A 24,438-nucleotide genomic window follows, 5' to 3' on the forward strand; every position below is an offset into this window, starting at 1 on the left:
AAATGATAAATTTTATGTCACATATATTTTATCACAATAAAAAAAAAGAATAACCAACGACTCTGTTGAACAGAAGGATCATGCTTATTATAAAGTTCCCATCACAACTACTTAGTTTATCCTCCGCCAATGACTATCAGGAACACACCTGAATTTATATAAATTTTTGCAGTGACAGAGAACACACATGATAAAAACCCTGAGACATCTCAGTAAGAAGGTATCAATAGTTATTATAAGATTTGCTCTTATGTTAGGGGATTTGGGGGAGAGTTTAGGAAGTGGGTCTTTGCTCTGATTTGGATGCTGTCAGAAAGTAGTGAAGTGGGTAATTCAATGAGTATATTTTTTTACAGTAGTTTTAAATTTTTAGTTATTTTTATTTTTTATTTAAATTTTTTTTTCATTTTTTTCAGTTACAGTTGACATTCAATATTATTTTATATTAGTTTCAGGTGTACGGCATAGTGGTTAGACATTTATATAATTTATGCAGTGATACCTCGATTAGCCTAGTCCTCTCCCCCACACACACACTATACACAGTTATTGCAACATTATTCAATGAGTGTCTTGATAAATCTCATCTGGAAGCAGGAGTGGCTAGACTAAGGCTAGAGCTGCAATAAGTAAGTAAAGAAGCAGTGGAAGTGGGGGATGTTGGATCATTTTGTGGCATGGACAATATTAATATTTTGTCTATTTTCAGATCTGATTATAGAGGGCTTATTTTATTATTATTATTATTACTCATCAAGGTCACAGAGTAGCCTTATCTAATGTTTTGTGAACATATTTATGTTCAACAGATGAACACAAAGGCCTGGCTGATAGTACCAGGAGAACTCCTAGGTATTAGGGACTATTTTTCTCTTTGTCATCCATAAGTAATAGGACACAGCCCAATCTATTGGGTTGTTGGAAAAGTCATGACATATTTTTTTCTGTTTTTCGTTGCAAAAATGTGTCATGACTTTTCCGACAACCCAATAATTCATCTAGAGTTCCAAACATCCTCATTTAGTAGACCTCTGTCAATGACAGATGTCATTCACAACTGTGATATGAACTTCCCATCCGTAAGATTTTACACTTTGTGGCACGGACAGATGGATGCACTAAAGCAAATTATATGCCTGCATGTGCAAGCTCAGCAGTGTTCTTGCACAAGTATGCCCTGCAAAACCTTTTGTGTCCTCCTGCCCTTCTGAGACAGTTCCTCGGGTACACAGACGCAAAGACAATCCCTGCTGCAGAGTAACTCACTCAATTTGCATTTCTCTCCTGACTTTTCTTGCACACCCCGAAGGCAATTTTCTCTAGGGCTGTCAGTCAGGCACAAGTAATGCGGTGGGACACCTCTAACACTTTAGAGAAAGAGATTCTGAGAAGAAAAGTCAGATAATGAGTTCTCAGTCTAACCCTAGCCCCTAGAACAGCAGCTCAGCTGTGGAAGAGTGCCTTAGAAACCTGGGCACAGCGAGAGAGGCGGGGCAAGTTCCTGGCTATTCACGGAGCTCTGAGCAATGCCCAGTACTGGGAAGCAAAGAAGTAGGGACAATGGCTGTGCTCACTCATTTTCCTGACTACCAGTCTAGCAGCATTTAACACATTACTTTTGCCGAATAGCGATTTACTCTAAAGATTGGACAGTCATCTTCACTCGGTATTAAACCTTTCTTTACACCTTTCTGCAAACCCTCATCCCTAAATCTGACTTTTTTCCTTTTGTTTTCATCATATAAACAAACAATGTAAAGACTGAAGCTACTCTTTTAGATGCTTGAGCTCAACAGCTCAAATGTAACCACGCATTAAAGAAATGCTACTGTGTCCCCTTTATTTGAAAAGGTTAAAACTCCATACCATTTATACTGTCTTGACTTTTTAAAATCAATATTATAATATTTGGCTACGCCACTCTTGTCAAAGAGATTATACAGGTGAGGGTACAATGGGGAAAAGCAAAGCGAAATGCATTTAATGTTTTTATCATCCCATGAAGAAAGTTATGTGTAAATTATTTATATTTTCAAAAACATAAGAATGAAGAAAAAGAAAATAAAATGCCCAGATAATGCATTTGTCCTATTAAATGCATAAACTTAGTGGGCCTTGCATCTAAATCATAAACTTCTGGTACTTGTAGTAGCTATCCACAACTCTAGAGTTCAACTTGAACGGATTCATAATTTGCTCTGTGAATGTGTTTATCACGGTCAGCTGTTACAAACCTGTGACTATATCGTCCTGGTGGCAAATACCAACTTTTTTGTGGTTTATAGCCACAGCCGGTTTTTGATTTGGTGTCTCGTAAAACATTTTCTCATGAAAAATTTCACACATTTGCAAAAGTGGAGAGAACAGTTAATAAATCTCCACATACTCATCACCCAGCCTCAATAATTATCAGTTCATGGACAATTTTAATTCTTTTTTACACACTTCTCTTCCCAACTGAATTATTTTGAAGTAAATTCCATATATGATAACATTTAACCCATAATATTCCAAAATATTAAGTTGACAATTTAATTTGCTCGAGCAATCAGTCAATTCAGGATTTAAAAATCATCAGCAATTGAATGAACTGAGATTTTTCTGACTTCACTGATAGTAACCTGGATATAATATGAATATAATGCTTTAACTTCTCTTATTTAACCAACTTGTATATAGAGAAATACATACAACTTGGGGATGTTATATTTCCTTACATACAACTTCTACTGTAGAAAAATTGTAAAAAGTAAAATTAAAACTTTGCAAACTTACAGTACTCTAAATTCAAAGTAACCATACTCTCTGGTTGTGTAATTGTTATGGGCACATGCTGTTGAAAAGATGATTTCCCTGAGTCTATGTGTGTCATATCACTACATTTATTCCTTATAATCTAAAGCCTTTCTCTTTTAAAAGGATTGAAGTTTGTATATATTTTTAAATCAAAATGTTAGTCTGTTTTTAAAAAAATAAAAGCAGAAGAAAATGCATTTTCATATTTTTTATAATAAAAAAAAGGACAATCTAAGATCTAGGTCTCATTTTATTTACATACCAAGTAATCTACATGACTACTAAATTATTTTATTGCATACCACATTTATATAAGATATAATATTTTGTACTTTCCCAAATAGACAATAATATAATTCTACTTAGCTATTGCATATAGCTTGAAAATAACATCTGACAAAAATACTAAGAACACATTCGCAGCTATCTCTGAAAATCCATGTAAAGTCCCTTTTACAGTTATAAAGAAATAACATATTTCTAAGATACAGAAATGCATTTTAGCTAACAATTATCTCATATTTGTACTGAGTGCTAAATGGCTACGTCTGGAATCAAAGTATCTTTGAAAGCTTATATTATAGAAAGTACTAGTAAATAAGCTTGTCTTTATACACTGCAGAAAGTGTTAGAAAAATTTGTACATCAAATAAGAACAAATTTTTATTAATACTAGATGGCTAAAGAGCAGCGTTCCTGGCCCCAGCAAAGACAATATGGACCCAGAAGAGGTGAATACCAAAATCTGTAATAAATCACACAGGAAGTGACAAAAAGGTCCAAAAGGAGACTCACTGCAAATGCCTATGTTCCCCTGGCTGAGTGATTCTAATTTGTGAAGTACATGGAAAAGAATAGGAGCTGAGAAAATATAATCCAAGAGGAGACCCCTCACACACACTCTCACCATAGCATGAGGAGGTTTGGGGCTACCTTCCTAAAAAAGAAAAATTAGGAAGCATGCAACCTCTAAATGTGAATGGGATTGGCAGAAAACCTATGTGGTCCAGCCACTGAAAAATGGCACACTTCTCAAGGTGAGTAATGCTGGCTTGCAGACACAAAAGGTCAGAAGTATCCTGATTTTGCATGGAAATTCAAAAATGCAACACTTAAGGTTATGGTTAAGTAATGTGGCCTTCCACAGGCTGTTAAGCAACAGAGGAAGAGTGTCCCACTGTGCACTGGCTAATAATAGGGAAGTTATTTCCTATTTAAAATAATTTATAGCAAGAAAACTATAACTCATCATTTTCACATACTTTGTGTAATTATACAACTTGAATTGTTCATACATGACAACTGGTATAATTTTCCACAAAGATATTACTTATTGCACCTCATTATTAACTTTGATTAATAAGATTGAGAAAGAATACATCTATTATGATTATTCATGCCACTCTTATTTTCTTTCACAAGCATTAAAAAGCTGAGATGTGGCTATCAGCTTAAGAAACACTGGTTTTGGAACATTCAACATTTGAATAAAATGGGTTTGAACTGACTGCAGTTCATTACAATGGCTCTAAAAGGGATTGGGAAGCTATCAGCTGATTAAAAATGATTTAAAAATAAACTACAAAAAAGCTGTTGAAAACAATAAGGCTATGTGAAGTAAGTACATTTCCACCTACAATGTGTTTAATGATGTGATTTAATGGTAGGACATTTGCTGAAATTAACAGCAAATTTATAGGAGTAATTAAAGTTATAGGAGTAATTAAAATATATTATTTAGAACAATTTAGAAATCATGTGAACAGATTTCATGTGAAACAAATATTGGCAGGTCAGCTAATCAGTACTATGATGCAATGGTTTCAAACCAACAAAAAATAATCTTAAGTATTTGTCACCGATAAGTATCAACCATTTTAAGATTAGCCTATAGACACGTCCCTATAATCTATTCTGCAAGTAATAGATGGGAGCAGAGAAGAAATACAGAAACCATTAAAGAATGAAAGTAGGGGAAGCCAAGAGGAGAAAAAAACCCCACAAAAACTAGTAAGATGAAAAATATGGTACAGGTGAAATGAAACAACTATGAAATAAATCATGAACGTTTTTGCCCATTTTTTATAAGAAGAAAAATTGAAATTTGGAAATTATTCAGTTAAATTATACAGTTAATTACTGTAGAAAATTTGACTGATTAATTTGGATCAAGATACCAAGTTTGGCACCTCTAGACTCTTGTTTGTTTGACAACACTAATTAGCTTGTTCCTCTTCACTTCACTTTCTAATGTGTAGTTATGCCTAAAGCTACCTTTTAACAAAACATTCAGATGAAAATGGGGTGATTCATTCAATTATTCAGATGTTTTACTTGTTTGTATCAGTGGCCTTGAACTTTTTTCTTTTTCATTTAGATATTTTAGCAGCATATAATTTCAACAGAAATTAGACCCAAGTAGTAAATTCTTGTTTACTCTCCAAGACCACATTCCAGGTCAAAAGAAGGTGGAAAATAACATTTTGAAAATAATTTTAAATACTTTTAAAAATAGAGTGAGAAAATCCATCTTCATCTGACATAAAAATTAAAAGAGAAATTAGTCAGTCATATTTCACTCAGTGATTCACACACCCTACCAGACATTATCTGAAAATCACTACCAGGGAGGAAGGCAGGCACACCAATAACATTAGGTACAGTTATGGAGTCCTCAGTACATAGTGTAAGTACTAGGATAAGCAATACACTATGTATATGATTCTGTTATTATCCCACATGGGGATTAAGATTAACCCATTAGTGCTCATAGTCCTCTCTCAGGCCTGAGTCATCAGAGAAATACAAAAGTCCCGATGATTAAACATATATATCCACTTGAACCTATTTACCATTTGGCTCACTGTAGCAATATTCCACATGTTTCTTTTGCCAATGTGCTAAGTATCCTCAAACTTTCTCTCTATAACTATAGCCTTTTTGTACACTTTAATATGTGTTTTTCCAATAATTTCACTTTTCCCACACACACTATCCTGTGATATTAAAGGGAAGAGCGTTTAGGAGTCTTGGCACAGCACCAAGGTTGCTGGTTAGACCTTTGTCATAGTTTTGAATTATAAATCTGGTTTATAAACTTAAAATTAATTCATAGGTGAGTTTTGCTGTTCTTTCATTTGATTGCTCCTTTGGTCTTCCTTGCAATGCAGATATCTTTAAGTTAGGTTTTATTTTCCTAGAATTTAAACTCCAAGGACAGTCTTTGTCCTTACTCCTACATTTTGAAATAAAAATTAGTATTTTCCCATAGAACGTCTCCTTTATTTTCTAACTAGCATACATTATGAACCTCTTAAATTGCACAATAATTCAGGCTGCTAAGGTCATTTCTATGATGGGTCAACAATGGCAAAACAATCTCATCATAAAAGCTCTTAAGCTCTCAGAAAACATGGCTCTCGTAGGGCAGGGGAAAGCTCTGTGATAACCCTGAATCTCTGAGCTTTGAGGAGCAGGGAGCAGCAGGAGGATGTGCAGCCACTCAAGGAAGCAGCCAGTGGGAAAGACTCTACACACCTGAACCTCCATTGCATTTCCTGGGGTCCTGACTACAATCACTAGACCTCACATTGGGAGGCAAGGATAGTATCCACCTTCTATTCTAAACACATGTGTGCGTGCGCGCGCGCACACACACACACACACACACACACACACACACACACACACACACACACACACACACCCCGTTCAGTTTTCCCTCTTGTGGATTATTTTTCCCTTTAAACTCCATTTTCATGTAACCCAGTTTCAGTTATATGATAACCTTCAGTGTTACTTGCTCTGGACCCACAACTCCTCCCACTGTTATCTTTTTTTATGCACACGTACTTAATTGTTTTGACTTCTGGTAGATTTATATTGCATCACCTCCTCCCAGTGTCTCAATGATCTTAGATTGCTATATAGGCCATTGAGTTAAGTAGGAGGTGGGGAAGAAGGGAGGAGGATCTGGGCGTTTAAAAATAATTACATTAAGTCCATTAAGAGAAGTGCTCTTCTAGACAAACATCATTGCTATTTGATGAATAACCTCTTCCAAGACTGGATATGGAGCTTTAGAAGGGGCTCTGAGTTGATAATTAATGTCAGAGTATAAGAAGCAGATTTAAATGTGATTAGGATCACATTTCTATGATTGAAACATTATTATTTTATGTCAAGTTCATTTATCTCTGGCAAGAGTGTAATCTAAAGGCTGTTCAAACATGTAATAAATGAGGTCTTAAATTGTGAGTGTGATTCACACATCTAGAAACTCAAATGGATAGTTTCTTTAAGCAGCTTATTTGAAGACTGTATAATTTATAAATCTCTCAATATCTGTCTCTTTCCCTCTCTCACACATATGCACACACACGTGTATGTGAAGTTTTATTAAGATCTTCACTGAGATGGACTATAGGTATTAATTATTGGTATTAAGAATTACATAAGTATTGAATTAAATTTGGCTGAACTGAATTAGTTTTCTGCATTGTTTTAACTTTAAACTGGATTAAGACTTTCTAATAATACTGTATTGTATTCCTTTAAATAATTTTCCTGTTTCAGAATATCAAAACCAGTATGAATATCTTTTGGATTTTAGTTGCTCCGCATTAGGAAGAAAATTTTGAAAGGATTTTGTTGGGAAGATAAACTTGTCTTTTTATACCATAATGTTTCCTGCAAAACAACCAGCATCAGACAAGCTTGAGATAATTTCTCTTTCCTCACAGTTACTTCTATTTTTTTCTAAGGTTATTTATCACTCTTTAATTTTATACCCATTTGTTGGGGGAGTTAAAATAAAAACTGATCATAACTGGGAAACCTAAAAAAGAACATTATAGTAATTATTTAAGAAGCTGCCGTCATTTCTAAGGTTGGAGAAACAAAGAAAATAATATGAGGTTATCAGAACCCAGATGTTTGGACCAGTGGCTCTGATGGAGACTCAGACCTCTGAAAAGATCCATTGCCCAGCTTGTGAGAGTACTTTTGAGGGTAATGAGACTGATTCTGAAGTGTGGCCACTCTGAGAATGTGGAAAAAAGCTGGGACCTGCACCATCTGCTGGTCCCAGTGAAGACCAATCAGAGCATCAAGCTAACCAGAAAGAATTAACTCTCTTCTTCCTCTTCTTGCTGTCCAGTATCTTTTACCGCCCCCTATTGGCAGAACCTAACAGAAAACCAGCTACTAAAGCAGAAATACAGTTTGCAGAGTTCTGTTACCTCAAATCAGATAGAAAAAGCAGATTTGTCACCCAAGAAAAACAGCGTGGCAGCTGGCATGTGTTATATACAGGATAATGACTCCCCCAAAGTTATCCACATCCCAATCCCTGAAACCTGTGTGTATATTATGATACCTTGCATGGCAAAAGGGAATTTTCAGGTATGTTAGGGATCTTGAGATGGGGGAGATTATCCTGCATTATCTGGGTGGGCCCAATGGAACTAAAGGGTCTTTACAAGAGGGGAGCAGAAGGGCAGGAGGGTCAGAGCTAGAGAAGGAGATGAGAAGACAGAAGCAGAGGAGAGATAGATTTAAAGGTGCTATACTGTAGTAGATAGACATAGTGTTGAATTTTAAGCATACACTTCTGAGTAGTGAAAAAAGTTTTTATCCTTTTAAAAACACTTTCCTCTACTAACGATGTCTCCAATATTTTTGTAATCAATCAGAGCTTTAACTTGAGACAATTTAGAAAACAACATTTCCACTCTCCTCTCCAAAGACAGGCAGGATGACACTTAGAGAAAATTGTACAGGCACTGTCCATTAAGTGCTCAGTAAATAGTGGCAACTAACTAATACCTCTCTTTACTTTTCCATTACTTCCCCTAAAAGTTTGAGTTTAATGGATTTTCTTCAGGGGAGTTCTGACCACTAAACTCTATTCAACAATGTTGTTCTCTGATGCTGGCAGAGCACAGACATGCTGGCAATCCTGAGTTCTGTAGCTTGTGTAGACTGATCCTTGACAATCTATAGAACCGAGTTGGTTGTTGAAGAGAAAGGAAAAAACAGTCATGTGATGGCCTTTAACTTTGAAAAAAAAAAACGGAGTGAGAGTAATGCAAGAGAAGTAAAAAAATAAAATAAAAACAAAAAAAAAACTATATTGAATAAATAGTAATTAAGGGGTTGACTGGTTTGTCAGTGGTCTGTGTTGTCAGTGGTCTGTCTTTTAAAGAAGATGGCATTTCCTGTTGTCAGTCCTATGATGGTTAAAAAAAAAATAGACACTCTTTAGATTCCTCCACACAAAAAAAACAAAAGGAAGGAATCTTGCTACATTTCTGTTTTCCTTCTTCATTCTTGTTTCCCACCAATGAAGTCCCAAGTAAAACTCTTACTGAATATTGGGTCAATTTTCACAATCTGATATGGACCATATAGAGTCTGAGAGAGAATGGGCTTTACTATATTCACCTAGGCCTCCTTTAATATTGTAAATTAGTTTTATAATTATAAATATAAATATTACATTCACAAAACAACAACAGAAGGCTCTACTCTGTGGGATTAATTAAATACCTATAAATTATCTCAGCTCAGACTACCAAGGCTGCATAATATCATGATTTAAATGTGTGCTTTAATTGTAAATGGAATGAGTTTGAATTCCTTTGAGTTTTATTTTACTATAACTATATGCCTATCTCCTTTTTCTTCTGATATCCAATAGATAACTACACTTTTTCATTTCATCATTTTTGTCATGTCATCCTATCTTGGATCTAATGGAAATATTTATGTAATCTATGGTTCTAAGAAGGAAAAAAAACCCCACATGATTTAAATCTGATTTCCAGAAAATTACTGCATTTTTAATGGACAAGGGACTGTGCCTCTTTAGTACTTTTAGAACATTTTATTAAATACGGTGCAGTATGCTTTACTTTGAATTCTCAGTGTGTCTCTGCAGCTTCACGAACTAAGAGCAGACCTCACAGAAGCAATCCTTTAAAAGGGAATTTTTATTGACCAACATTCAATCAAGACAAGTGTTCCCAGCATGTTAAAATACAATGATGCTTGATATATACACAATTGGATGATGCTATAAGCAGCAAATTTTTACTAGTCTGATTAATCATCCCTTCTTCCTCTGGGGGTTTCAGCCCAGGATAGCTTGCCCATTGATAAAGTTGGGTACCCTTTACTTTATGGTCAAGTGGCAACTGGGATTATAGAATTGCGGAAGTAGGCATTTCTACAAGTATAGCTCAGTTCTGTAAATTATGTTCTTTAACAAATTTCTACTATAAAACCAAAGCAGTATTCGTACAGGGGGGAATAAAATCTCACACTGGGCTAAGTCAGCAATTATTGATGAAGGACTGTTTGTGTTGTTGTCAAAGGAAAAAGAAGAACACCACTATTTAAAAAAAAACATCCAGGGAGCTGGAGTTCACACTAGCAGGCCCCCCTTTCCTGACAGAAGGTCTTTCTTAGGTCCATCTACATAAATTGGGGTATTCCTTAGCTTTATATATGCAGATCTCAGTAGCATGTATTCTAGAAGAGGAACTAGCTGGGGAGTCTGACCAACATGGCTTCAACCCTAGCTCTGCCACTTAGGGACTTATTTACTTACCTTCCTGGGCCTTGATTTCTCAATCTGTAAATTTAGGAAACATATTTTGGCATGTACATACATATCTTAACCTCTATGTTTCTGGATGTCATAGCCTATCAACACATTTTAGGTCATTACAGGAAGTCATATAACATAGATGATCTAGGATTCTGGGGGGTAATATGTTCTCTTCTATACCTTAAAAGGGTGGGGTTATACAACTATATGTGTTAGCCAAAATTTGCAGAACTGAACACTAAAAGGAAGAAATTTTGCTGAAAGTAAATTACACCTTAATAAAACAATGGAGAAAAATAATGTGGATAGTATAAGAAGATAGTATATAGTGATAGTTCATGAATTGTATCTATTATTAATCACTTCAGATGCTGAACGAACTTACAGAGAACTTAATTTTTTTTTAATTTATTTCCTTCTTAAATTTAAATCTTATATTTTATACTTGATAAAAAATACGATCACTTCTCCAGTGTTTGAGATGATACAGCAGCTATGCTTTTTATCTCCCTCCTCTAATGATTTAGTAGAAGTTTGACAGTCTCTAAACCTAAAAGAAAAATATGGAGCTTTGTTCATCTTTCTTTTACAAGCTCACTTATCATGGGTGTCTATTAATTTGAGGAGATAGAACAAAATTTCCATGTGGTCCGTGTTCCCTGTATGACAGAATGGTGTGATGAACACCTCCAGTATAAATAAATGCCAAGAATTGCAAAGTTTGGTGCCAATGTAAGATAGCAGGAGAAAAGGACACTTGCTGGTTTTGTAAGGTAGGTAGATAGATAGAAGTGAGCAGAAGGAGAGACCTAGCCCAGATTAGAAAGCCCCTTGCTGCAGCTCCTACTTGTGTCAAGACCCCTTGCAGCTGCCCTCACTTAGGGCACCAATGCCTTACTAGCCCAGCAGGATTCCAGGCTCACATATGCCCCTAAATCAAAGGGATGTGTTGTTAGAAGCCAGAAAAGGAAGAAAGACATCCCGCTTATCAGAATATACATCCTGCTTATCAGAACCATTTTAGTGAGTTTCTCAAACAAATCATAAAAATAAAATTGACAGAAACTACCTTAAGAACCGAAAGGGAGGGCTGGGCACCTCAGAAAGAGAGAGAGAGAGAGAGAGAGAGAGAGATAAGGAGAATGAAGGTGTGTGTGTGGGGGAGGGGCCGGGGGGAGGCAATCCTACCCATAGAAATAAAAGCCTTCATACAATGTAAGGGGAGGCCTTTCCCCCGGCTTGGGATTGGTCCGCTCCACATCTTGGTGCATATCTGCCTTTACTAATAAACTTCTTACTACCCTATACCAGCATAAAACACTGTCCCTAGGCTAAATTCTTTCCCTCAAGAAGACAAGAGCCGAGGAACATCATGACAACCCAGTAATAGTTCAAGCTCTCAAATTTGGGAGCTCACATGCAGCAGATTTCACTTGTGAAAGTCCCGCCTCATCAACAATAGCAACTGGAGTGTAGTGTGACTAAAACAAATGAGTGGTAGTCCCAACTCCTCCACTTACTTGGTGGTCTTGAATGGACCCTCAGTGGAAATGGTACCTATTTTATAAAAAATTATGAGGACCAAATGAGACAATATATATAGCAGCATGCTGAAATTGTTAAGTCTCATATAAATATAATATTAGTAAGTATGAATGTGTGCTGGGCAAAGAGCTAGCAGTTACAGGTCCCTGCAGTGCTCCATCCCTAAAAACCCCTGTCTCACTTGCTTTTGAAAGCGATCTATGAGGTTTCAACTGGTCAATATGTGGCCACAAATATTCATGTACCTCCCTTTACAGCTTGAGATGAGGAAGAGGCTGAAATGGTCACCATCAGAGCTATTATTGCAGTCATTATAGTTTACAACACCAAAGACTAGAAGTTTACACTGATGTTCTTGGTTCCGCTCGGCATCTGGGCCAGCATTCACTCTGAGCAAGCTGAGGGCGACAGAAAACAAAGGCCCAGACAGAGCTCTTTGCCTGTTCATTTCATCCATTTTACACAACAAAGTTGGAGAACGTGATATGAAATCCAAAAACCAGATTGAAAATACTCTTTCAGTTCTTGAACACATTTATCCCTCAGAACAGATTACAAATAGTTTTCCAATGTCCCAAAATAGGTTACCTAGTGACTATGCCTAAACACCCATATCCAAAAAGATCTGCACATAAAATAAAACTGCCTTTATGTGGATAATGAACAAAAAGCAAAGGTCTTGTGTCAGTCCATGCCACAGGCATCCTTTGGGAGTCTGCTTGTGAGAAAAGGGAGGGTTAAATGCCAGAAGTTCTCTCCTAGTTGCTAGAGGCTATTGGACTGCAGAGTTCAGCTGGGAGCCTGTGGCTTCTTAGCATTCTGCTCTGTGAGGTCTCAATGCCTGCCTGGCATAAGCTGAGCCTTCCACAGGAGCCAAAGGGCTGTATCTCTGAAGCCTGCTGCTCGGGGGTTTGCTGACCTCTAGTGCACCTAAATCTTGCACTGACCTCAGCATACACTGTCTGCGTTTCACCACCGGGCTCTGTAACCTGGTGGTCTTCCCACTGAGGGTGTGAGAATTTGGGATTTGTGTTCTTCCACCTATCAGTTTATATTTTATTATTTTGTGCTATTTGATTATGTTCTTCTAATTGACATTTTTTGCTTTCACTAAAATCTAATTTTTAGCTTTGCTTACTTCTGAATTGAGGTATAGCATAAATCCAGTCAAGTGCAAAGTGCACTAATCTTGACCACACAGCTGTATGTGCTTTTACATACGTTTGTATCTGTGTAACCACTCCTGAATCAAGGCATAGAATATTACCAGCACCCAAGGCATTTCTCTCATGCCTTCTCCCAATAATTACACTCCCCCAAGATAAACACTATTCTGACTTCTGTTACAAATACATTGATTTTACCTGTTTAAACCTCATGTAAATAAAATCAGAACTATGCGATCTTTTTTTGTCTGGCTTCTTAGAGAATAATTATTTTGATATTCATCCATGCTGTTTATCTGTAGCTGATTCTTTTTTACTGTAGCATTCAACTCTATGCATGCACCATGGTGTTTTTTTGTTTGTTTGTTTGTTTTTTTAAAGATTTTTATTGGGGAATTGGGGGATGGGAACAGGGCTGGGGAATTGGGGGAAGGGGAACAGACAAGTTGCTGTCCTTTTTTTCTTCAGTCTAGTTGTGGAGGACGTTGCTTCACTGGCCCAAGTTGGCACCATCATTTCATTCTTCCCAGGCGAGGCAGATCAGTCGCCGGCTTCTGGACGGCCGCTCACTGCCGCTGCTGGCCGCTCACGCTGGCTGCTGGCTACATACACGGTAGCCCATGGCAACCCACTGCAGCAGGAGCTGCAGCCTACGCCATCGTAGGCGACTCACAGCAACCCAGCTCCAGGCTGAGCTGTTGTTCAGCATCTTAGCTATAGAGGGTAGTGTCACTGGCCCTCATATGTGGAATCCGAACTGGGGCCCTCTGGCGTCCCAAGCCAGTTCTTAACCAATGCGCCACTCGGCCGGCCAGCACCATGGATTTTTTTATCCATTCTCCCATTGATAGACATTTTTTTGTTTCTTGTTATAGCTATCATATAATAATTCTATTAATTATTGAATTTTGGTAAACATATGTATACATTCTATTCCTTATATAACTAACAGTAAATTTCCTATATTACAGGAATGCACATTTAGTAGATACTGTCAGTTTTCCAAATAGAAATATTATTTACACCACTTTATACTCTGACCAGCAGTGTAGAATAAGCCTTCATACTGTAAATCCACTAAAATCTTGCCATTTTAGTGGATATAAAGTGGTATTTTTATTGTGGTTTTCCATTTACAATTTCTCGATGAGTAATAATATTGATTAGGTTTTATATGCTTATTGGTTATTTGGATATTGTATTTTATGAAATGCTTGACATTTTTTAAAAAACTGTATGGTTTGTTTATGTCATATTAATTTGCATGAGCTCTTTATATATTCAGGCTACAAGTATTTTGTCAGATGCATGAATTACAAATATCTTCTCCCAGTATATGGCTTCACTTCATTTTCATAATGATTGATACTTTTTGATAAATTGACAGTCATGATTTTATTGAAGTCCAGTTTATCAGGGGTTTTTTTAATGGTCAATGCTTTATGTGTCTTGTTTAAGAAATTCGCTCCTACCTTAAAGTCATAAAGATATCTTCTGTTTTCTCCTTGAAATTCTTTTTTCTTTCACCTATAGATCTATACTCTATCTCAATTTAATTTTATTGTATGCTGTAATATAGGAGTCAATGTTTACTTTTTTCTATGCATATTTAATGCTATAGCACAATTTAATGAAAAGACCACCATTTCTCCCACTAAACTGCAGCGGCACATTTATAATAAAACAAAAAACTCTATACATGTGAATCTACTTCTGGACTCAATTCTGTCCAGCTGGCCTATTTGTCTCTCTTTGTATAATACCACACTATCTTAATTAGTGGTGCTTTATAGTAAGTCTTGCGATCTGGCAGTGCAAGTCCTCCAATTTTGTTCTTCGTCTTTAGTATTACCTAAGCTTTTTCAGTCCTTTCATTTGCACATGAATTTTAGAATCAGTGCCTCAATTTCTACACAAAAAACTGCTAGAATTTTTATTAAGGTCATATTGAATTTACAGACCAATTTGGGGAGATTTACACGTAAAAAATATTGAATCTTCCAATCCACAAACTTGATATATCTATTTCCTTAAGTCTTCTTTAATTTCTTTCAGCAACATTTTGTAGTTTTAATTATAGATATCTTATATATCTTTTGTTAAGTTTAATCCATAGGCACAAATTTGGGGGTGCTATTTTAAATGTATTGTTTTTCAAATTTTATTTTTTGGCTGATATATAGAAATAAAGTGCTTTTTCTATATTGAATTTCTATCCAGCAAATTTGCTAAATTATTTGTTAATTCTAATAGTTTATAACTTCTTTTGGATTTATTATATAGATTATGTAACTTGTAAGTGAAGTCAATTTTATTTCTTTCATTATTTAATATCTTTGTAATTTTTATTCCTTTTTTTCTATTGACTTCAGCCTTCAAAGCTATGTTGAATGCACATGGTAACAGGGGACATTCCCAAACTTAGGGGAAGAGTTTTCAAATTCAGGGGGAAAAGATGCAGAAAATAGGAAGTAGTTCCTTCTGATAGAAAGGTTAAACTATTGGCTAAGCTTCAAGAGTTTTTTAGGATTATTTATAGACCATAATTATTCCTGCTTCTTATTACCACAGTGACAGAAACTAGGCTCTTAAAAGAAGAGTTAGGTTTTCATAAAAATTCTTTGGAACTAGACCTGATAGCTCCCAGACCAGCTACTTGTATCCATTTCATTATTTTATATCATGTGTCTACCTTTATCTCGCCACCATCTCCTTTGAAGTCATTCAACTTTTATTCAACTATTATTGGCTGGAGATGGAGGGGTGACCATCTCAAGTTCTTGCTCTCATAGAATTCACATTCCAATTGAGGAGACAGGCAATTTAAAAAAAAACCTACAAAAATATAAAATGCAATGAGAAGGTTCTAATATGAGCCACAAAGAAAGATAAAAGAGAAGGTATTTGAGTACAGAGACCTAAGAGAGACAAAGTGGGGAGCAAGCCACACAATCTTGGGGTGTGGATTCTTTGCAGAGGGCAAATAATGGTCTCACATTCCTTTTATAAAGTAAATATTTCTGAAGAGGAACATGTTTTCTCCCATTTCAAAGAATCTAGTTATTTTCTTAAGCACTTTGCAAGTCAAGGGAAATTGCACATTCTCTTTTACATCATATTCTAGAATGGCAAAGGTCAGCTTCTGATGAGAGCCTCACTGCAGGAGGACCCCTTTAAGCATCTAGCATACAATCTCTGGAACCACACTGTTGTTATTGTGTGTACAGGTGTAACAAAAATTCTTAATTAAAACATGCCTCATTTGTTGACAACCACCCTGCGCAGACTGCCAGCCAAAGCTCAGATAGAATCAAGTTCCCCTCATTTATAAGTCGATGTTTTCTTTGAGCTGGGTAGTTTTAAAGTCACAGTTATCTAATAGCCAGTTTCACCTAGTTAAGAGGAAAATTGAACATTCAGCTGGTTAATTATTTGCCATGGTATGAAATAAGGGAGATGAAGGTAATGCTGGGCAATCAGAATTCATGATACCAGACCTTACAGAAGAATATAATTAAAATAGGGAGGCAAAGTTTACAGGATGGGTTAATTGTCATGTCATGTTCTGTGGTCAATTTATGCATATGATGAAAGCTTTACAAGGGAATTTGCAAAGAAACAAAATCAGTAAGGTAATAGTAATAAGGTTAACTCTTGGAATATAACCTTTCTCCTCCTCTACATGATGCTTTGAAATTTGTGAGTCTGTCTCTCTGTCTCCTCTAGAAAATCAGGGGGAAATTCCTATTCCCCAAAGTTCTTCAAGTATCTCAGTGATAGGCTCTATAAAAATGGGTGGATTTGCTTAATTAATGAATGGCTGAAAAGCATTTTGAAAAATCCTGTCATCAAAGGAGCTATGTAAATGAAAGGATCATTAGGTTAAATATTTATAGTAAAGTAAGATGGCAAGGGAAGTGATACGGCAGTTAATCAGGAAGGCTATGACTGCTTCCCTTCCCACAATAAAAGTTCCTGTCAGTAAGCACATTCAGGTCGTTGACTGAAAGGAGATTCTGAGCAGCTCTACCGTGAGCTGAGGCTCTCTCTCACTAGATATTCTTTCACAATATGTTAAAATAAATTGTATCTACAAGTAGTGATTGCCTCAGGAGACATAACAATAATGGATACCATTTTCTGGGGATTGAGCTAAGTATTTCCCATGTGTATTTCATTTAACAACACTTTGAGACAGGTATTCTTGCTATGAATGTTAGAATTAGTAGTTAGTGACCAGCTGTTGAGTCATGGAATCAGAATTCAAATCCATTTCTAACTTCATAGTCTATTCCTCCAACCATTGCACTGTGTTGCCCTCAGAGTCTTCATTTTCTTTTTCAGTTCCCTACTTTTTTCTCCCCATAACATTTTCTATTTATATTTACGAGCCAGGGACAAAGTATAGGGCATAGCCTGGGTGATGAACAACATTTCTTTCTGGTGTCATTCTAAATGCTCTAAAGATTTCTAGAGAAAGCTTCGTACATTGTACATTAGTTCTCTAACATGTTTAGTTTCAGAATTCAATAATGCACATAATATTGTGTTATAAAGATAACACACTTTCCTTTGGGGCATAGTGTTACTGAGACACTTTGAGTGCTGTGGAATAAAATAAATAAATAAAAGCTATTAAAGCTGAACAGTATAAGAAAAAAATAAAGACAAGCAAATATTGGACACAATAGTTTTATAACTTTCAGGAATTCTCTGTGGTATATGTCCTTCTATATCCAAACAATCCATCAGCATTTTATTCATCTAATATTCAGGCACTTGCCTAACTCCTTCACCACAGTCTGGGCAGATGGTCAGGATTAGATGGGAGTTCAAATACATGACTTTTTCCTACATTGTAGCACAATCTGCATAGTTTCTAAATTCTGTTTACCCCAAATTGCTCTTCTACTATCCTTAGATGGAAGCTAGGATTTCCACTTAATGTTTTGAATTCAATCCTTGTGTTCATGAGATTCCTTTGCAGGTTCACCCATGAAACATTAGGACTAATCTTTAGGCAGAAGTCAAATTGGGTAGAACCCAACAGAGATCAGAGCAGTGAGGAACAGTGTCAGAGCTGGCGCATCCTTCTTGGAGACAGACAATAAACACAACACATATGTAGTATATCAGATGGTGCGATACATGCCATATTATTGGGTTGTCGGAAAAGTAATGGCATATTTTTTCTATGTTTTTCATTGCAAATATGTGTCATGACTTTTCTGACAACCCAATAGTTTGCTGGGGCTGCCATGATGACGTACCACAAATTGGGTTGCTTAAAACAGAAACTAATTATTTAATATTTCGGAGGCTAAAAGTCTAAAAACAAGGTGTTGGCAGGCCCATGCTCCCGCTAGAACTGTGAGTAGAATCCTTCCTTGCCTCTTCCTAGTTCCTGGTGGTGAACATCAATAGGTGGCTTGTAGCTGCATCACTCCAATCCCTGCCTGTCATCGCACAGCATTTTCCCTGTGTATCTCTGTCTTCCTATGGTGTTTCTCTCATCTCATAAAGACATGAGTCATATTGGATTTGGGCCCACTCTAATGGCCTTATCTTAACTTGATTAAATTTACAAAGACACTATTTCCAAGTAAGATCACATTTACAGGCACCAGGGGTTAGGGCTTTTAATATATCCTTTTGGTGACAAAATTCAACCCATCACAGAACCCATGAGGAAAATGAAGCAGGGAAACTCAATTTGACCTGTGTGTAAGTGGGGAGTAGAGACCAGATGCAGTATTAAATAGAGTAGCCAAAGGAAGTGTCACTGAAAAGGAGATATTCGCATATTGATCTGAAGATGAGGGCACCAGCTAGGGGATGGGTGGACAGGAGCAGATGCAAAGGTTCTGTGGCATGTATCAGACATGTTCAAAAAACAGCAAGGAGGTCAGTGTGGCTGAAGCACAGTGAGCAAGGGGTGAAGTGGTAGGAGATGAGTTCGGAGAAGTAACAGGGGAGCCAGATTGTAAAGACTCTGGCTTTTATTCCAAATGAGAAGGGAAGCCCTTGGAAGATTTCAATCAGAAGATAACATGATCTAATATACCTCAGCAGGACCTTTCTGGCCACTGTTGATAATAGACAATCGGGGAGTAGGGTGGGACAGAGATTAAGTTTTAAAGGCTATTGAAATAATCCCGGTAAGAGATGATGGTGGTTGACAGTGGAGATGGTGTAGTGGTCAGTTTGTGGGTATTTTCTGAAGATAGAACTAACAAAATCTGCTGACAGATTGGCTGTGGGGTGTGAAAGAAAGAGAAGAATCAAGGATGACACAAGATTTTTGCCTAGAGTAACTAAAACAAGACAGTTGGAAATAATTTTTAATGTGCAGAATGTGAAAATATCTGGTATGGGAGGGAAAATCAAGCAATACTAAGTTTCTGATGTTTTTTTGGATACCCATGTGGAGATGACCTGTGGGAAGCTGACTATGAGTCCATGCATGTGAGATAAGACTCCCTGCTCCACATCTCACCTTGGCAAGCGCTGCTGCAAAACTGGCCTATGCTGTCATGCGAGCTGAGCCTGAACAAAAGACTAAGTTGTTTGGGAAAATATCCAAGAGGAAAAGGGGAGGATTTATAGCGTTTTCTCATGATGCAACTTTAGAGTTTATTCATTTATTCAATAAATAAATATTTATTATATAGTTGGGCAGTTTTTGAACTATATTATTACAAGGACTCCCCAAGGGTGAGAGGCCAAATGTATAGACCTAACCTAAGAGATATTGCTATCTTATTAGAATAAGATCCCATAGATAAAAGAGATAATCTAGCTGAAGACAGAAGCTACTAGCCCAAATGTACATGGAGGAGGGAGGAAGTGTGGTTTTCCAGTAGGCAGTGGCAGGAAGCTCACCTTTATCCCTCACAAGGAAGAGGGCACCCACGGGCTCTGGGAGGGAAGGATCCACAAGGCAGCCACAACAGGCCCCAGGTGGGACCTGTCTTCAGTCTGCGACAGAGTGTAAAGTGTTCTCTCCAGCGTTGCCTGCGATCAGCTCTCTTGACAAGAGGAATGCACCTACCAAAGCCTGCTCTTCAGGTAGAGCATCTTTTCTCCGGCCATCAATAGCACCGATGATCACATGCCTCATTCTGCCAAGAAATGGGGCTAGAAGTATATGTATGCAGCTCTGTGAGGTGGAGCTGAAATTCAAGCACTTATCCCAGAAAAAAGGCCCAGTCAGTTTGCAGATTTTTCTCCATACTTTCTCTCCAGGCTGATGGTCTGAAACACCAGATAGAAAGGCATCAGGACCTTGAGGCCTAAGGGTGAGATCCAGAGGTATTTTCAACCATGGGCTCTGTTTCTTTTTTCTCCATCCCACCCCAAGTCCCACACCAGGAAACAGGAAAGTCACTCAGTGTGGACGTACACCTCCTTTAGGACACATCCGAGGTTGTTAAGAGATGCTATAAATCAGCTTTAAGTGTTTTGAAAAATGTAAAATGTTATACAGATCTTAGTTAACTCCTCTATGCCACATCTTAATGAAAAGTTTTCACTTCTCCTTTAAGGCAGTCATGGAATCAGAGTCTATAAAAAGTTCACTAATCATTTTACAGAGGAGGAATAGGGGGCAAACGAGTTACTGACTTGCTCAAAGTCTTATACTTCATTACCTATGGAAATAGGGGTAGAATACAAGCTTCTTTAGACTTCTCGGCAGCTTTTTTGTACACTACTCAATATCTCACTGTCAATATTATGACTGCCAATATTATCAATATTTGTTATACTTATAGCATCAACTTGGAGCCCTGGAGGAAGCTTCAGTGGCCCTCTCGCTCCACGCAAATCACAATAGAACCTTCGTAAGATCTTAAAAATCCTTCTAGACACTCTTAGAAGAAGGTAGCTTGATATACTGGAATGGCCACACATTCTGAAGCCAGGCAACCACCTGTGAATTCAGACTGTCAGTTATTAACTCTGATTTACAGCAACTGACTAAGCTCGTAGGAGCTTCACTTTTCTCATCTATATATGGATATACTTATGACAAAGTTTTGCTTTAATGATTAATTGTGGTCCTGTAAAGAGTGTAACAAGCACAGAATAACTGACAACTTCTGAATAATAATTAGTATTATTTTCAAAGGAAAGCTGAAAAACAAAGTGGCACTCAAGCTGACAAACAGGTAAGATGAAGTTATGAACTACAAAGTAAAAGCAAAACCCTGGATACAAATTGATAACTAAATATGATAGTGAATGGGTAACTAGCAGCTACTGTGACCAAATAATTGGCAGAACCAGGAATATTACCCAGCCTGGAACTCTTTCATATTTTGTTTTGATGGGGGTATATTTAGCACATAGTACCAAGAATTTTGAAAATTGATCATTAATAGGTTAGAAGAAGAAGATAAGCAGAGGGAAGAGGCTGAGGAATTCCAGGAGGTGATAGAACGCACACATTATATAGAGATATAGATGTCCTTCAGAGCTACATGTACATAAGGAAGCCTTTTGAAATTGAAAGGAAATAAAGAAACGCTGTCTTGGCAGTTTCCGTAAAATCGCCCATTGGTCTTTTCATCCGCACAGAAAAAAATGTCTGCAAACCAGTGCTTCTGCATAGAGAAGGATCTTGGGGGAACCATAAGGATCCCAGAGAATGCTCGGGGCAGACACAACGCCTCCTGTCTTACCCATCACTCCCATCCCCATTCCACCCATGGGAGAACTAAAGCAAAGAATGGCTTCCCACCACCATTATGGTCCAAGCTAGGAGCAACCAAAGAGCAAATCTTCTGGTACTTGACAGTCAGTGTCCTACCTGCAACATTTGGCAAAAAAATACTTTAAAAAACTCATCAATTTGATGTCCAAATAAATGGAGACACTTACGGGAAAGGGGCCACTTGGGCAGTGGTTTTCCTTCAGCTTCTTGTTGAAGCTGCTTTTCCATCCAATTAACACTCCTTCCAGCCAAAGGAAAATCTAGGGTTCGACCTGAAGGGCTGCAATCTCCTCTAAGTATGTGATCCTGTTTTCCTCTATTGCTGCACAGTTGGCCTTGTTAATGAGGCCCTAGGGGGAGAGTTCATGGTTGCCAGTGACTCTCTCACCCTGGTGGCTGATTACAACCCACCACCAAAGTCTCAGAGGGTTTATCGCCATATGTTCCATTTCCCTTTTCAGCACTCCTTGGGCTCTGTGTTCAGAAACAAGGTACTTCCTATTGCTGGGCTGCAGCAGTTTTTAGAAGATCATGAGCTATAACAAGAGTGCTGAAGGCGCCGGCTGGAAGAGAAAATTCTCACTTTCAAGAGTAGCTGTGTTTTTGCACAAGATGACATACATATGTTAAAAGGCCCTGTCACCTAGCCTGGGCAGGCAGAGTTTTTCTTGCCCTTCTGAACTTCTCTCTCATGCAGTCAGCCTCAGTGATATTAAGGGAGCCTGTTGGGGTTTGGAAAGAAGGAAATCTCAGACAGGCATAATGTTTCCTTGTAGCTGGACCAACAAAATAGATTCTGCAAATTAACTTCTTGTTTGTTTTTCCTGAAATAATTTTCAGAAGGGTTGACGTAAGCAAACAATTTCTCCTTCAAATCCCATGCTCTGACTATGAAAGAAAGGTTTGTAGAATTAAAATCCTGTAAGTGTTGCCCCTGAGAGCACCAAATGATTTTATTTATAGCCTGTTTTAGACAATGTTTTACAAGTGTGCTTTGTGTTTAAATTTAAACACCCTCGCCACCCCCACATACCATATGTGATCAACCTTATTGAAAAAGACTTACGTAGTAATATTTATACCACAGGCAGAAAAAGACTACAGAAGCTTATCAATATTAACGTGCTGGTGTAGAATATAATTAAATCATGGCTTACATTTTTTTTTCTTTTTCTAAAATTCTTTATTAGATTCTTTCCAGTTTGTGGTCATGATTCCCAGGTGAAATTTCCAGAGTTGCCCCCGTTTTCTTAGTAACAGGATCAGGTATAAACTGTGTTCCTGTATTTCCAAACATCTGTATCCAAGCAGAATATTAAAGTCTGCTGCCAACTGATGTATGTACAGAAAGAAGATAAGAGGGACGGAAAAGAAAGGCATAAAAAGCAAAGCAAAATCAAATCACAAGGAAAGTAATACAGAGTTTCAGTTTAATTTTTCTTATTTTCTCTGCTAAATCTGCAAACAAACAAACAAAAAAAGATGGCCAGGCTATTACTGTTTAATAAATTACTAATTTCTGGGGAATCCATAGTTTTGGATTAAACAATATACTTTCTTTCCTAGATTCTTCTGCCTGAAAGGTGAGTCAAGAAAGTTTTCTGGTGGTCATCAAAAGGCCTTCTTTCTTGGCAAGAAGAAGAGACTCACAGAGGCGCAAAGCACTGGCCATGAGTAAGAAAGACTATGAAGTAGTGAACTCATCAGCCAGGACTCTAAGAGGAATATGTTTACTTAATTCTGGATTAGAACTTAATTCTAGACTGGCAATTCTGTCTGGAAATCCATATTCACTTCAAATTAAATTCTTCTAGACACACACATTCCAGAGTCTAAAATGAAGGACACACACCAGCTCTATGCCTTCAGGAAATAATTTTTACTTTCTTTAAGCCTTAGCTGCCTCATCTTCAAAACAGGAGTAAAGGGGTGGGGAGAATGACAGCATGTTTAACGGGCACCAAGTTTCAGTTCAGGAAACGAAAAAGTCCTGGGAACGGATGGTGGGATGGTTGCACAGTAATGTTAATGTACGTAATGATATTTAAAAACGCTGAAAATGTAAATTTTATGTGCTGTGTATTTTACCACGATTAAAAAAAAACCACAGGAATAATAATAGTGCCCCATGGGATTGCTTTGAGAATCACATGAGATAATGAGCAGTCTGCACAGTGCCTGGCACATGGAAAGTGCTCAGCAAACGGTCATTATCGTTGTGATTCATATTAACATTAATGAAAATTGAGTGGAACCCCTACAGGAGTCATAACCAGTACCAGTGCTTACCATTCCCTAGCTCGTCACCTTGCTCCTCTCCACTGCACTGGCCCACCTTCACATCCTGAGCCCCAGTCCCTCTCTTCACTATGTCGCTATTCCAACTTTGTGTTCCCTCCAACAGCCTTATGTGAGACACAGACACCACAGGAGTCCAAAAAAAAAAATGTTTGGGAGAGTCAAGCTGTTTTACTAAAGTAAAACAATCCTAAAAGGAAACTATGTTAAATTCAATTGCCAATTGATTAAAATACTTTCAAAATGACTCTAAGCTTTGACAGTTGTAAGACTAGTCATAGGTAAAACTGCAAAAAGAAGTTTAATTT

This window comes from Hipposideros armiger, unplaced genomic scaffold (genome assembly GCF_001890085.2).
Source record: "Hipposideros armiger isolate ML-2016 unplaced genomic scaffold, ASM189008v1 scaffold_838, whole genome shotgun sequence".
Taxonomy (NCBI): Eukaryota; Metazoa; Chordata; class Mammalia; order Chiroptera; family Hipposideridae; genus Hipposideros; species Hipposideros armiger.